This window comes from Gavialis gangeticus, unplaced genomic scaffold (genome assembly GCF_001723915.1).
Source record: "Gavialis gangeticus isolate Ggan-Ray unplaced genomic scaffold, GavGan_comp1, whole genome shotgun sequence".
In the NCBI taxonomy this organism is placed as follows: Eukaryota; Metazoa; Chordata; order Crocodylia; family Gavialidae; genus Gavialis; species Gavialis gangeticus.
Genome location: NW_017729025.1, coordinates 75,216,334 through 75,231,143, shown reverse-complemented (window position 1 = coordinate 75,231,143; position 14,810 = coordinate 75,216,334). Strand labels below are relative to the sequence as shown.

Sequence of the window (14,810 nt, the reverse complement as noted above, 5' to 3'; positions counted from 1 at the left end):
GTCCCCTTTACCTCTCCCTTCCCCCAGCCCCTAGTACTTACCAGATTGGAGTAAGCTGCAGCTCCCTGCTGCGACCACTGGGGACTGTCTGAATCATCAAAGCTCTCTGAATCTTTTTCAAAGATTCAGAAGCTTTGAATTGATTCAGACCTTTAGATTGGTCCCCTGATTCGATTCAGATTTGGAGATTCAGCCACTGAATCGGGCTGAATTTCCTCCAAATCAAATCACCAACTGAAGCTTCGCACAGCTCTAATAGACAGCATATGTCACAATGTAACTTCTGAATTTGGGCTGCTACCAACTGATATGTTGATGATATATCTATAACAAACTAGGAAATGCCTTGAAAATTTCTCCAAAGGGGAAAAAATTATAAAATTGTCACTTAAAATATATTTCTGTGCTGAATGCTTCTAATCTGTGCTTATCCTTGTTTTCTTTTTCCTTTATAGTTCACCCTTAAAGGTAGAACTTGTACAAGTGGTTAGCACTGGACTAATTTTGTTGAATTGGGACCTTATTCTGTAATAACTGTTATTGTTACTAACAGATATTTTCATGAAACTGTAAGCTTTTATTCTTCCTTCAGTACAAACATGTCATTCCCATTACCCTTAATTAGTGTTATATGTGCTCTTTGAGAGAAGAATAGGCCCTTTAGCTATAAGTTGTGACTTTTGAAACAAAAAAGTCATAACCTTTTTGAGTTTCTGGTTGAGATAACTATAGCCTAATTTCAGTTAACAATTGTGGCAGATAGGAATCAAACAGGGAACTAGAAAATATGAAAATGTTGCTGACTTATTTTCAAATACATAATTCAAAGCTTAGATAATATAAATGTTTCATTTGTTGACTATTGTTTTCTGCCTTTTCTTTAAAATTAACCACTTGCTTTCTTTGGAAAATACCAGGTATCCTCTGCCAGAACATATTTGCTTTAATGTACTTTATCAGGTGGTCCTTAACATAGCACTGGTATCTTCTGCTGCAGCACAATACACAGGTACTTATTCGCATTGAATCTCCTTGTATTCCACATGACTCTCTTTGGTCTTCCATGTCAGTCATAGACACAGCTTTAAGATACAGATATTAAGATGCATCCAAATACCCTCTCTTTTCTACTTTCCCATTAAGAGTCCAATGTACAATGCCTTAAAAATCTTCCAAGAAATACCTTATAATTCTGGTCACATTTCTGAAATTTTCACTTGTTAAAACATTCATTTTGTAGGTGTGGTCTCAGCCCAAGAGAGTTGCATGTATATGTGGGCATGCAAATCCATGTGTGTATTTGTAAAGTTTTGCACAAAAAAGATTGAGCAGTATTTTAAAATAGAGTGAAAAACATGCTAAAATTGTGAAAATAAATATTTATTTCTGTTTTCAACATCTCCAGAAAACTGACTTGGAAATAGTTTTTATTGAGGACACTTGCAGTGACAACTCTATTTTTTTTAACTGTAAACACATGACTTTTGCATACACAATGTTAACTTGCTGTTTTTTCCCCTGTAACTGAAGTGCCAGATTGTACATGCAATGCATGGCTATAACACAATGGAAGCACAAAGTGCATGAGACAGAGATACATAGGAGATGATCCTCAATTCATTAGGGTAATGTGGTGCCAAAAACTAATGCATCTGCCATCTTAAAATTATTGTTGTTTTGCTTGTGTTAAAGAGCATGTGGAGAAAGCTGCATTCACACCACCATAGATATAAGAGAGCCCAGCCCCGCAAAACCTGACTTTGACTAGTAAAAAAGGGGCTGTTACCAGTCAAAATCTGAAGAAACTATACCAGCTAGAAAGCAATAAAATGATGTGTGCATGGTATATTAGATACTGCAGAACCCTTTCTGCTGAACAGCTTCATCAGAAAAACAACTGAGACTAAGACAGGTACTATAATTCAGTGTCTTCTTCAAGATGAATGCTTAATTTAATCTTCATCCAGTTCTTGCAGAACTATTTCTCAGATCAACTATATAAAAAAGTATCAAAGGAATCACTGGGACTTTTCCCCTCAGGGGTTTATTTACCTCATATCATCTCAGTAATATATGTACAAGTTAAAAGACCACACAAATGTACATATTTTATCTGTGTTGAAATAATATTTTCTCTTTTAAATGTACAGTCCTCCTAATAATTCTCCTAAAATGAGGTAGAGCAGATGATATGAAAAGAAGGTGGGGCAAAATTAATAACAGTATGATATCCTGTGCATTATTCAAAGCACAGGAAGTTATACAATGACCCTAAAATGGGTTATGTCAATGAAAAAGTCATCACAGTTGGCAAATCATAAGAGCATTCCCAATACATCTGCCTCGCCAGTTTTATATGCAAAATCCTAAAAAGAACAAATGTATTGTCTAGTAAGATGCTACTGAGAGGAGTTTTATATGAATATAGGAAGACTACATTGACCATTGCCCTCAGTCCCCTTTGTGCTGGGAACACCAATGCAAGTATCTACAGCAGATGTCAAGTCCACTCATTGAACAGCGTAGATATAGAGAGCTTTTGCACCAGGTACAGAGCTGGCTTTTTTGGCTCTGCACTTCCCTATAGAAGCCTTAGCTAGAAAGACTATCCCAGAGGCAGGCTAGTGACAACTGCGAAAGTCCAGAGGAAGAGGGGGAAAGGCCAGAGTGAGGAGGAAGTATGTCTGGCCTAATCTTGCACTGCAATGATTTGCTATTGCCAATTGCCCCTTAATTTCAGTGAACTCATCCACTAGTTCAGTAGCATTTCAACAGAAATGGATGCAGAAATGGATGATTTTCATCAGCTAAAATATTTGTGAAAGAAAGTAAAATTTGGTAAGTAGTGCCAGTTAAAAAACACAGAAATGTTTCATTTAACTATTTTTGCCTAAAACATTACATATTTTTATTTTAATTAAACATTTCAAACAACCTTGAAATGAAAGTAATGTAGTGTTTCATTCAAGCAGAAATGACACTTCATTTGTTTAAACTAGGTGAGAAAACCAAATATATTTCATTTTAGATCAACCTAACTCTGATTTTCCCCAATTGTTCAGTGAAACAGAGGGGGGCATCTACACAAGATGCTTACTGCCTAACCCTAGGGGTGTGTGAAGCAGGCTGTATTCAATTTGGATTTGGCCTGATTCAGGGGACAGTGCTTCAATTCATTGATTTAGATCACTGTCCCAATTTGATTCAGCTGAATCTGAAGGTTTGATGCTGATTCAGAGAATCAGCTATTCAGCAATAGACACAGTTTTAAATGTTTTTTCTACATACCTTGAGGTACCAGGTGTGACTTGTGAATGCTGCAATGGTGGGCAGATGGAGTGTCCCACAGGAGCATGCCCCTCCCCCTCCCCCCCGCATGCTTGGTGGTGAACCCAGAAGTGGACCAGAATTACTTCTGGTCCACTTTTGGGTTCACTACTGAGTGCATGGGAGACCTCTCCCTGCTCCCTCCTGACTGTGATTGGCCACAGGGAGGACCCCAGATGCCCCCCTCAGACCCCAGAGGCTCTGGTCACTGAGCTGGGGGGTAGAGGGCGGGGGTCCTGCATGCGCTCTGCAGCAGATGCAGAAGTGGACCACTTCCGTGTCCACCACTAAGTGTGTTGAGGACACCCTGCCCCATGCTCCTGTGGGACGCTCCATCTGTCCCAGCATCTCAGTGTTCACAAGCTGCCTGGTACCTTGAGGTATGTAGAAAAAACATTTAAAGCTGTGTCTATCGCTGAATCATCGAATCTCTCTGAATTGATTCAGAGGGTCCTGATTTGATTCAGAGAGATTAAAGGGTCTCTTGATTCAATTCAGATTTGGAGATTTGGTCTCCCAATTGGACTGAATCTCCGCCAGATTGAATCACTGACCAAAGCTTCTCACAGCCCTACTAACTACCTCAGCAGTAAAGCGTCACTGTCTACACACGCTATAAGGCTGGAGTAAACTAATCAGCTCTGCTGTAGGATAGTACTGCCCAACACAAGTACTATCCTATAGCAGAGTTATTTACTTCACTGCAATGCACATCTAGACAGTGATGGGGCTGGCTGGGGCACAAGGGTGCCACGGTACAGGGGTTGCCTGCTGGCTAGCCCTGCACTGTAGTACCCTCGTGCCCCAGCCAGCCCCTCCACAGCTCACTGAACTGGGTTGGAGCAGCCCTGAGCTGAGGGCCTCCTGCTGTCCAAGGCTGCGCTACCCAGCTCAATGTGCTGTGGTCCTGGGTGCATGTAAAAATGATGCCACTGCTGTGAACCCCATGCCTCATGAGGCTCAAATTATTGGCATCATTCCCTGCATTGCCCCCACTGAGAGAAAGGAAAACTATAAACTACAAGAGGCTCCATTCATCTTTTCCATTTTCTAGACCAACTCTATTATCTTAAAGTTGTTACCTTGTTAATAAGGTATTTCTTTCCTGCCTTCTAACCTGCTCACATTTATATACGAAGATCTAAAACATGTTTCTGCTCTAAAAGTTTGGGCCTTTGCTTTTTCGTTTGTTTTAGCTCCTTTTTTTGTTTGTGTGTTTGTTTTGAGAAGACTGTTGTAAAGATCAGGTGGGAGGATCCCCAGATTTTCCTTTTCAACAGATGTTGGCAATGTAGAGATACAGAATGATTTCTGTCACTTGATTGTCTCCATTATAATTTTTTAATTAAAGTTTGTGTATAAAAAGGGAACTAAGATTGGCCCTGTCATCACAGGAATCTCAAGTTTGGAGTAGGACAGTGCAAGAAAAGGACAGCCCTGCTGGAAGAGAAGATTGTGACTATGGTTTATGCCTTTTATTTTATATTAACTTATTAATAGAGCCAAGCACCAAAAAGGACAGGATTTACCACAAATGGCAAGTTTTTACAGCAGGGATAGCAAGCTGTCCTATTCACAGCTTTCTTAGATCACTAAGTCTAACTTATATCTGTGGATTGCTGTCAGAGTGACTTGTTCTTGTGGTAGTTTACCCTTCTTGAGGAGCAAGGATTTTACCTTGAATAAATTTTCTTTCAAATCGATATATAATACTTTTATGAGGAAAAAAGTAAATGGTCTATGTCTCTTGTCTTCTCTGTAAATGTTAAGTGCTCATTTCAGTACCATCCAAATCTTGGTAAATATCCAATGTGTACACTGAGCCAGGAGTATATTCTACAGCCTCTCTCTTTCATGCATTTAAATGAATGGCAGGATACTGAAAGTAAAAAAAAAAGGTCTATTTTAGTATATTCATGTTTAACTCAGCCCTTTGTTATAGGTGGCACTAAATGTTTGATATATTTCTGGAAAGTACCTCTTGAAGAACAGAATATTAGTAAGAATTTAGGGTATAGTTCTGATGGGTCTTTTCCATACCTGTTAATTAGCACTTATGTCCTAAAAGACCTTTCTCCCCCTGTTCTATTTTAGCATATGTATTTTTTTTACACTTATAACTATAAACAAGGCTCTCATATTGAGAAATGTTGGTATTCTCAGTCATGGAAGAACTTAAACGAACATACTAGGAGCTCCATTGTAGACCCCCTACCACAGGCAAACTTCTTAAGTGAGAATTTTGTCTGACTAAGGAGGGAAGGAAGGAAAGCCCTATACCAGGAAGCTGATTTTTTCCCCAAAGTCAGCATAAAAGGTAATAAGAAAATAGTTATGAGTAATTGTGATAAAATAAAAAAATGATGTACAAAAGAATGTCTTAATATTTTCTCATGTAAATTTCTCCAAAGTGATTCTCTAGGAAAAGACTTTATAGCTATAACCATCATGTACCTTAAACTTTAATAAGTTCAGTCACATCAGGTTACTTATAATAAAATCTGTTTTATTCATCAAACATAAAATAACCAACATATATTTTCCTAAAGATAGCTTTCTCATTAATAGACTTCATGTTGAAATATGCTATATAACACCTCACAGCTGAGCTACAAGAGTTCCTGGTTTATATATATAGAAGCAGTACAATAATATTGTGATCACCATTTATCTTTTGTGTTACAACAGAAAAATGTATCTTCCATGGCTTTGGGTTATAGCCAAAGTTAGCCCTTTAGAACTCTCACTACCCAGGCAAACACTATGAAATATAAAACAATCATTCATCGCTCTCTTTTCAAGATATGATTATTCAACAGCTTCATGCTAAGAAAAAAACACAACTCTGAATCTTAAGAACACCTTGGAAAGGGTAAATGAAGTGGCAGCAGTAGGTTTACTTTTACAACTGAAAAAAAATATGTCACATGTATTAATGTCAACAACTCGAATTTTACCTCATTAGGCGATTTCTGATCTAAGGCTCTGATGATTATTCTAAGCAGAAAAAATATGCTAATTATTCACTCTGAATGAGAAGGAAAAAAGGTGTAAAATCTTCCTTTAGCCGTGTGACCATGTACTAATTGCATGTCATGTGTCAAAATAATGCAACCCACTTTGCCTAAAGCAATTAGACATACAGAACTCTATTAATGAAGCACTGTCTGTCACTAAAAATGTTTTCAGTGCTATAGTTGAAGATTAAAATATTAACTTCTCAAATATTTATGATAGTTACTGACAGCATTTCAAAACGTTACTTTTAACAAAAGCATTTTTATTCGGCTCCACTTTTTAATTTGGATTTTATATTCAAAGACTTTATTAACATATAGGAGTTATGTGAAATTTCTATGATCTCTGGTGAGAGTTCTTTACTGAAGGTACATTACCTTCTTGAAGTTTACAGCACCTTTTTCTATTGCAATATCATCTTGATTTATTTTCAGCTAAAAACTTGTCTTGTTTTCAAAAGCAATACCTCCCCTCCCCCGATTTTACCTTTTTTATATTCTGTATAGAGAAGAATTTGGCCTTTCTTGCCAATAGACTAAGTCTAGAGCTCCTCTTCCTTCTTGCACTCCCCCAGCCAAGAGTCAATCACAGCCAAGGTTCAGGAATATAGAGACCATCCCTCCATGCACCCTCAGGATGTGTAATACCCTAAAGGAGATAGGAAAAATTTAGATGTATAGCCCTGCTCCCTTTACAGTGGTCTATGAGATATGCTGTACTGGGGGAGACAGGTTTTTTCATTAAAATGATAGCACTAGCTGCATAGTAGCCCTGCATATCAGGCTTCTGGTGATATGGTTATGTGCAAAACATTCCTTGAACAGTACATCTCTGCAATGCCCCAAATGTGGGCCAGGCCTAGACAGACAGTACAATTTGGTTTTTGCCACAGTTTAAAGCCTTTTTGGTGTTTTCTAAATGACTTTTGCATTATGATTTACAATGCCATTATTAAAGCTACAGGTCTGATTCTACACCCCAAAATGCACAAGAATAAATCTTTACTCTCAAAATAGCCCTGTGGATTCAAGTCCTTAATTTGAAAATGATTAAGATTACTATTATGGCACTTTTGGATTTACGTTACCAGGAATATGCAAGAATGATACCACTGTAATACCATGGAAATATTGTCCTTCTATTGTGCCAAAAATCAGCAAATAAAAAAGCCATGTTGCTAGCACTGCATCATTTTCTAGTACCACAGTGGTAAAAACTGACTGCTGTTATGTATTAGTCCTGCCACTGCTTTATGTTTGGTAAGGGTATTGCCTTGGTTTTGGAGCTATTACAGTCTATGGGAATCAATTATATGTACTTGAACTAAGAAGGATTTACTTGGTAACTGTAATGGCTCTGAAAGAGCCATTATGATCTGTCATGTCAAAAGTGTACATTTGCCTACAGTAGATACGAACAGAGCTGTGCAAAAAGTTTTACTCGGAAAGCAAGCCATTTTTGTTGGTTTCAAGACAAGCCAAAACAAGCACTTTTCACAGAAGCACTTTCAAAAGTTTTTATTATAAATGAAAAGCAGTTTCTGCCTTGTATTTTGCTAAAGGAAAACTGTTGTAGTGTATAAAGGGGGATCAGGGGAGACATTACTGAAGAATACATCTCAATAAATCACATTGTTTTAGGGGATAGATCTAACTGATGAAACCAGTGAAACGAAAAAAAAAAAGAAAGGATGAAATAAAAGGAAGAATTAACTCTCTTGCCATCATATTCCACCTATTTCACAGATGCTCATCTCCTTGGTAAATAAATGAAAAATATAACAATGTATAAATATAGTAATAATATACTAATATAGGGTATAATAATCTATTGTGTTTATGTAGCCATTCTGCCCCTCCTCATTCCCTCAAAAGGGCTTGGAGTGCTATAGGATATCATAAAATACAAAAAATAAACAAAGCATAGAATTTAAACAGCCCACATGGACAAATGGAGTCATGGGAGGAATATAGGGGAGCAAATTTTGAGTGAAATAAGGGTCATAGAAAGAGGAGGTAGTAAATATGGAGCCAATACTTGTCATTCTAAAAACAGCTTTGAAAAAACCATGTTTTTCAAGGTGCTTTGTAAGAGTGGAAAGGGATTAAATTAAATGGAGTTCAGTGGGGATCACTTTCCTAACCCTAGGCCCAGCAGAAAAAAATGCTTAGTTGTCTGCCAACTTTAGAAGTAACAGTAGTATGTGAGCATGGGAACCCATTGGTAGAAGCCAGGCCCAATATCTGAAATGTAGACAGGACCAATAAGAATAACATTAAAGCTTTTGCAACCAATAGTATTAACTTTAAGACAATCCTCCCCTTTACAGGAAAATAATATGAAGAAACTGTGGTGAGCGTAATGCAAGGCAGTCGCAGGATAAATAGAGGTGCAACCAATGCAACTGTACAGCCAAAAATATTTATATCTCATCAAACAATCAGATAAAATATAGAGTTACCTTGTAATGAATGAACTTTTCCACACTAAGCTCACTGAAGAATTACCAGTCATGTTAATAATATTTTTTTTCTGTGTGGACAAATGAACCCAGGGTAATTATGTGCTTTTTGTGGTCAGGATATAACAAATTCCTCTGTCTTAAAGATCTATTAGTGATTTCTGAAAAGATGTCTAGAAAAACTGATCGTGTAAACTAATGTAGGCTGTGCCATATTTTTGAGAACCTTATTTTTGTAGATCCCCACGTTGCACATTCCCTCCGAATAATACAGAATGATGCCAACTGATGTATTACTATACTTTTGCAATATGTGGCCTTATCTTTGTTTTTGTGTGACTTTCGTTGCATGGTATACCTTTTTTTCTTTTAAATGTCGATTTCAAAGTTCATTGAAATACATTCCCAAAAATATTACTCTCATGTAAAGGGTAAAATACAGTCTACAACAGGGCAATTGTAGGTTGAGCTTGTGTGTGTGAGGGGGGGGGAGGTTAAGCTGTTTGCTTGTTTATTGGTTGATTTTCAGTAATACGGGGATTCTATTTAGAGTGCTGGAAAAACCTTTCAGTACAGAACCAATGTGTCCAAAAAAAAGAGATTTTACTTTTAGCTCATCTTCAGATTCACAAGGAACAATAAGGGAGATTCATTAGGCCATTTGTTACTGTCATCTGCCATGATTCAAAATGAAATACTAAATGTTTCATGGACTCAGAAAAAGAGCAGTATTTGTCTTTGTGTTGGCTATGCAAAGACTGCATGGCTTTCAGCCTCCATACAAGAGGTCTGATGGATGAAAGGGGGAAGGGTGGTGCCATCTGAATGATGATGGGCTAATATCATCATCCTCTTGTCAGCTGTAATAGGCTTTTCCTCACAGAAATAATTCATAAAACCGCTACATTATATTCTATCCCTGACAGGCCCTATCTATCCTGCAACCCAGCAGGATTACAACTAATAAGAAAATATGTGGTTCAGGAACCCTGAAAAATTAAACAGGTAGTTTATGAACAATTTGTTTCACGGGGATGTTTATTATGTTTATTAAATATTGAGCCTTTAATGTTTTCCCAGTACAGATGATATCATAAAAATGCTGACTTAAGCCTCAGTTGTATTCTTAGAAAGTGGCATTTTATAGACCTTGTAGTACACAGTAAATAACTAAATTGCAGTAGTTTATATGTGTACATAGAATTTAATTTACAGATGGTGAATATATTTTTATTGTGCATATGTACTATATTTGCATATGTACTATATTTAATATACAGATAAGCGATATAAGCTAACTACCAAATATTGGTTACATTTTTTGGTTTAAATGAAGTCTCAAGAAGACTGATATTTCAAAGCCTGTAGTAGAGGCTAGAAAGAGATTTGTTTTATTGCTTATAGTAAAGGAGAAACCTTGAGTTAGGTGGCTGAGGCATCAAGACAACAACAGACACCTGAACACTAATAAACTTAATCCGGAATGTTATTTTGAAAATTTTTGAAAATTTTTATAGAAAGTTTTGTTTTGAAACATATGATTTTTTGATCATGTTTATACAATTTTTATAGAAAGCTTTTATATAGGTTTTCTTTATAGAAACAGGACCAAAAGACTCAGGGTGAAAGCGGTATAATTACATGCCTTTAAACCTACTGAGTTAGGGATGCCAGATAAAAACTTGCATTGCCTGGTAAAGTGCAACATTTGACTCTAGAGACAGAAAATATACTGCATAGAGTAACCAGACAAAGGAATGTTGAACCAAATTCCTTCCATGCCAAAACCTTGTGTATTACTGTTTTTGCTGTCACAATATATTTTATCAGTGGTGCTTATATGACAGTGTCTGCTCTGTAAATGCAAAATGGTAAGTAGAAGACATATTTACATTCACACGGGTTTAATAGCTTTGTAATAATCAACAATACCCACAATATTAAAGAAAGCAATAATTCACATACAACCTACAGAAAGCACATGGCTGATGTGATTTACAAAGAGAATTGTACAAAACTGGTAACATCCTACACAGATCCACACTGTATTTGTACTGACCCTTAAGCATGTCTAGATTTTATTTCATGGTCTAATTTTCTTTTTGTCTACCTCTGTTTTTAACTGGCATGACTCAAAAATCTTCAACGTACTTAATCCTGATTAATCTAACTGCAATTATGAAGAGCCTTGCCTTTTATTACTTACATATATCTATACATACATACCTACATACATACAAACATATGTACGCATATAAAGCCATAGAGAAAGGTAGTTATATACATATGCATAGCATATAACAACTGAAAATCCATTTAAAAGAAAAAAAAACGTAAAAGCTATAACTCTTCATGGCCTAAGTCTAAAGAACAATGGGCATGTCTACACATGCATTTAGGCATGCTTAAATTTAAGGTGCATTAGTTTAATGCACATTAAGGCAATTTAGGCTCACATCTACATGTGCAAGTATTAAAGTGCTTAAATGCCATGTGCGTGGACTGATGTGAATTTTTTGAAAATGGAAGGAAGGAAGTTATTGTATGCCATGAAACATGTAGCTATTTTGCTGTCCTTGTATCACATGAACCCACTTCTGTAACAAGCCACACAAGATAGTCCAATTATGTCAGCAGAGCCCCAGGCTGTGCTAGTCCACTAAGAGAAAAATATGTATCTTTTCCATTGGGGGACCAGCAGTCAAACAACATTGCCACAAAAGTTTGAAGGGTCAGGGAATATACTGTTTCTACACTCCCAGACAGCCAACACCACCATGGCTTTTCTTAAATTTCAACTATTTTTAAAGCCAGTCTCCTTCAGTAGCACCTTAAGGGGCACCAAGAGGTAACAGCTCTGCTTGCCCTTCTCTTGGGATGAATCATCTCTCAAGAGCAGCTGTTACCAAAGAGAGGTTCTTTTTTCAGCTCCATTGTGGCTGAATAAAAGTGTGCCACGTCTTTTTAGTTCTGATGTGTGCTTTGTTACCTGTATAGCAGATCTCTGCTTCCATGGACTGAATTCATTTGGCATCCATGGTAGTTCTACAGAAGGAGCAAGTGCAGTGAACAGAATACAGTTCTGTAGCACAGGCTTCAGAGAAATGTTTTGCCCTTAAGTCATTGCAGTAACATGTACATTCTGTTGTGTCTGAATATGTTGTGTGATATGATGTGCCCTGATGTATTTACAGGCACATGTTGTGTTGTATCACCAATTTAAAGAAATACCACTCTCATTGGCAGACAGTTGGAAGCAATTAATTACCCACGGATGGCATGTACAGCTGTTGCTTATGTATGGAAACAGAAAAGAAATTAAATCTAATTGGTTTAGTGTAATCAAGAAAGTGGCATTTATTTCATTATAGCTTTTGTAAACTACGCCACTTGATTTTTCTTTTTGTCATTTTTTGGAAATAGTTGGGGAAAATTATCAACAGCTGAAAGATTCCCAAATAAACAGAAATTAGGGATTATTTTTGTATCCTGATGGATAAGGTAATTCATTATTTTAGAAGTCCTGCATCCTCAGACTGGTGATAAATACATTATCCACTGGATTAATATTAATCCAAGGAATTATTAAGTTAAATATGTATTACTTTATATGCCTATGCCTTGATACTACCTGGACAAATGATAGAATAAGCAGGATTATATAATGATATGTCCACATAACTTTTGAGTCTGAAAGGGTACAAATGGAGGGAAAAAAGTTTGAACAGGAAAAATTCTGTAAATTATAAGTACAGATGAAAATTGCTGCTTTAATATGAATGCAAATATGAATACAAAATATATTGCTTTAATTATAACAGAGATACTGTCAATGTGACTGGCATTGATAAAAAAAATAATTACATTTGCATTTCTGATTTAAACATATACTGAAAAGAGAGCATCTCAAAATTCTATTGCTACAGCTGTAAAAATTGCTCCTACTTTTGTAACTCACATTTGGCCAGATTCTTCGTTCAGTGGTGCCAACCTGTATATAGAATAAATTTCATTGGTTTATGCAAATATAACAAAGAACAGAATTTATCCTCATTTTGTCCTGAAGTTTAATTTGTAAATGTTTCTGAAAGTACTTTATTGCTAAAAGGCATTTTATATGCACAAAGTAGATTATTGTTATTATTAATTTTATAAATAAGCATCTGCTTTTTACATTATAGTTAGCATAATGGATACTTTTCAGCAATTTAATGCGAATAGGATGCAACATAAGCTGCATTCACACACAGCTGTTTTTATGGAAGCTTTCTCTAGTCCTGTACAGATGAAAGTAAATGAACAACTCTATGTAATGGAATCAAAACTATCTTTTTTTCACTTTTCACAATTAAAGAAAGCAAGTCCTGATGCTATGAACAAGAGCTACAATGTTGCATGCAGTAACACTGGTATCAAACTTTCAAGACAGGAGATAAAACCTATTCTAAGTACAAACACTCAGCAGATGATTAGAGAGATCACTTATATGCATTATATCCCAGACTTAGAAAGCCAAATATTTTGAATGCATTGAAAGGGGAAAATTATATAAATGCTTACAGTGGAGGCTCATGGTACTGGTGGACAAAATGAAGAAATCTAATATAATGTCAAAGGGAAATCATTATAAAATTATAAAACACTCATTAATGTTCCAGCATCAGGCTGCTCAACTAGTACCAGATTTTTACAATTTTTTCCACAAAGGAGAGTAGAATATTTAGCTGTATAATAGCACTAAATTATGTAATTATTATTATATTAGACGGTGGAGGAGGTGAGTATGGGAAGAGAAAACAGTTTTAATGGTTTTAAAATTTGTGTCTGACATTTTTTTATCAGAGATGGGCCCACACCCATTTCACTGAATCACGCATACTTGAACTTTAAAAAAGTTCACATCTAGATACAAAGTTCAGTGCTGTCTTGCCAACCTAGAAAAAATAAAATGTTGGAACTGAACGCCAAAATAAAATGTTGGAACTGAACGCCCTCAAAAACTGTCTCACTTTGATTGTGCCTAATTTTTTGTGCAGTATATTTTAATACTGACAGAGAGAGAGAGAGAGAGAGAGCGCGAGCATCACCTGCTACTTGTCAATGTGTAGTCAAAGAAGAATAAAGTGGAGAATAAATAATAAAGACCTTTTTAAAGGTAAAAAAAAAGTTTCAGGTTAGATGTTCTAAATGATTCACAGAATTCAAAAAAAGGCAGACTATAAAACCCCCCAAGTTCTGTATACATGGGTCTAGTGTTTGATCAGTTGTTTTTAGGCAGCAGTTTCAAATAATGCTATTGAGAGACAAACAGAACAAATGAACTCTGGATGGTAAACAGTATATTATACAGAAAGTTTGTGTAAACACAATTAATATGGGGCTGCTCAATGTAAGCATAAACTGATGACAGATATTTTCACTGAGAGAATTTCTATAACACTGTGTTGTGAAAGACATACTGTCTTATGCTACTAATTTGCTTTATTTACCTTTTTAAAATCTCAGATACACGAAGTAAAAAGCAGCATGTACCTGTCTGTCATCAGAACAGCCTTTAACATTTATTCGCCTACTTTGCTACAGAATACACAACTGCAGCAGCTGGCAGATACATTCAGGAAAACAACTGGTCCCTGTCAACACCACCCAACCTTCCGAGGCCAAACAAGCAGTTACAAAGTAACAAATAAAGCCCCGTGTTTTGTTTTGCCAATAGCCTTCTGTGTTTTCCCCATCCTCTTTTGTTCAGAATGTGCAACACCATTAAAAGGACCTGATTAGAACAAAGGAACAGGGATCACTGTAACAATTATGATAGAAATGAAAATGCATAATAAAACCCCCCAAAATCAGGAAAATAATGCCAGGTGAAGATGAATACACGTCAGTTGGGAACAATTACATAGCAGATGCATCCAAAAATCATTATCAACATATAATTTGACATGTCCCTAGTAATGTAATTCATTATATTTACAAATAATTCATCACAGGTGTTGTGAAC

The 14,810-nt window shown here is 36.3% G+C and overlaps 1 long non-coding RNA gene across 1 annotated transcript; it reads left to right on the top strand.

Annotated features, from left to right (window-relative positions):
• The first annotated feature begins 923 nt into the window (after positions 1 to 923).
• LOC109299477 lies at positions 924 to 14,521 on the top strand. The gene is made up of 2 exons (XR_002097879.1): positions 924 to 1,009; positions 14,312 to 14,521. It is a non-coding gene; the product is annotated as an uncharacterized LOC109299477 (long non-coding RNA).
• The last annotated feature ends 289 nt before the right edge of the window (positions 14,522 to 14,810 follow it).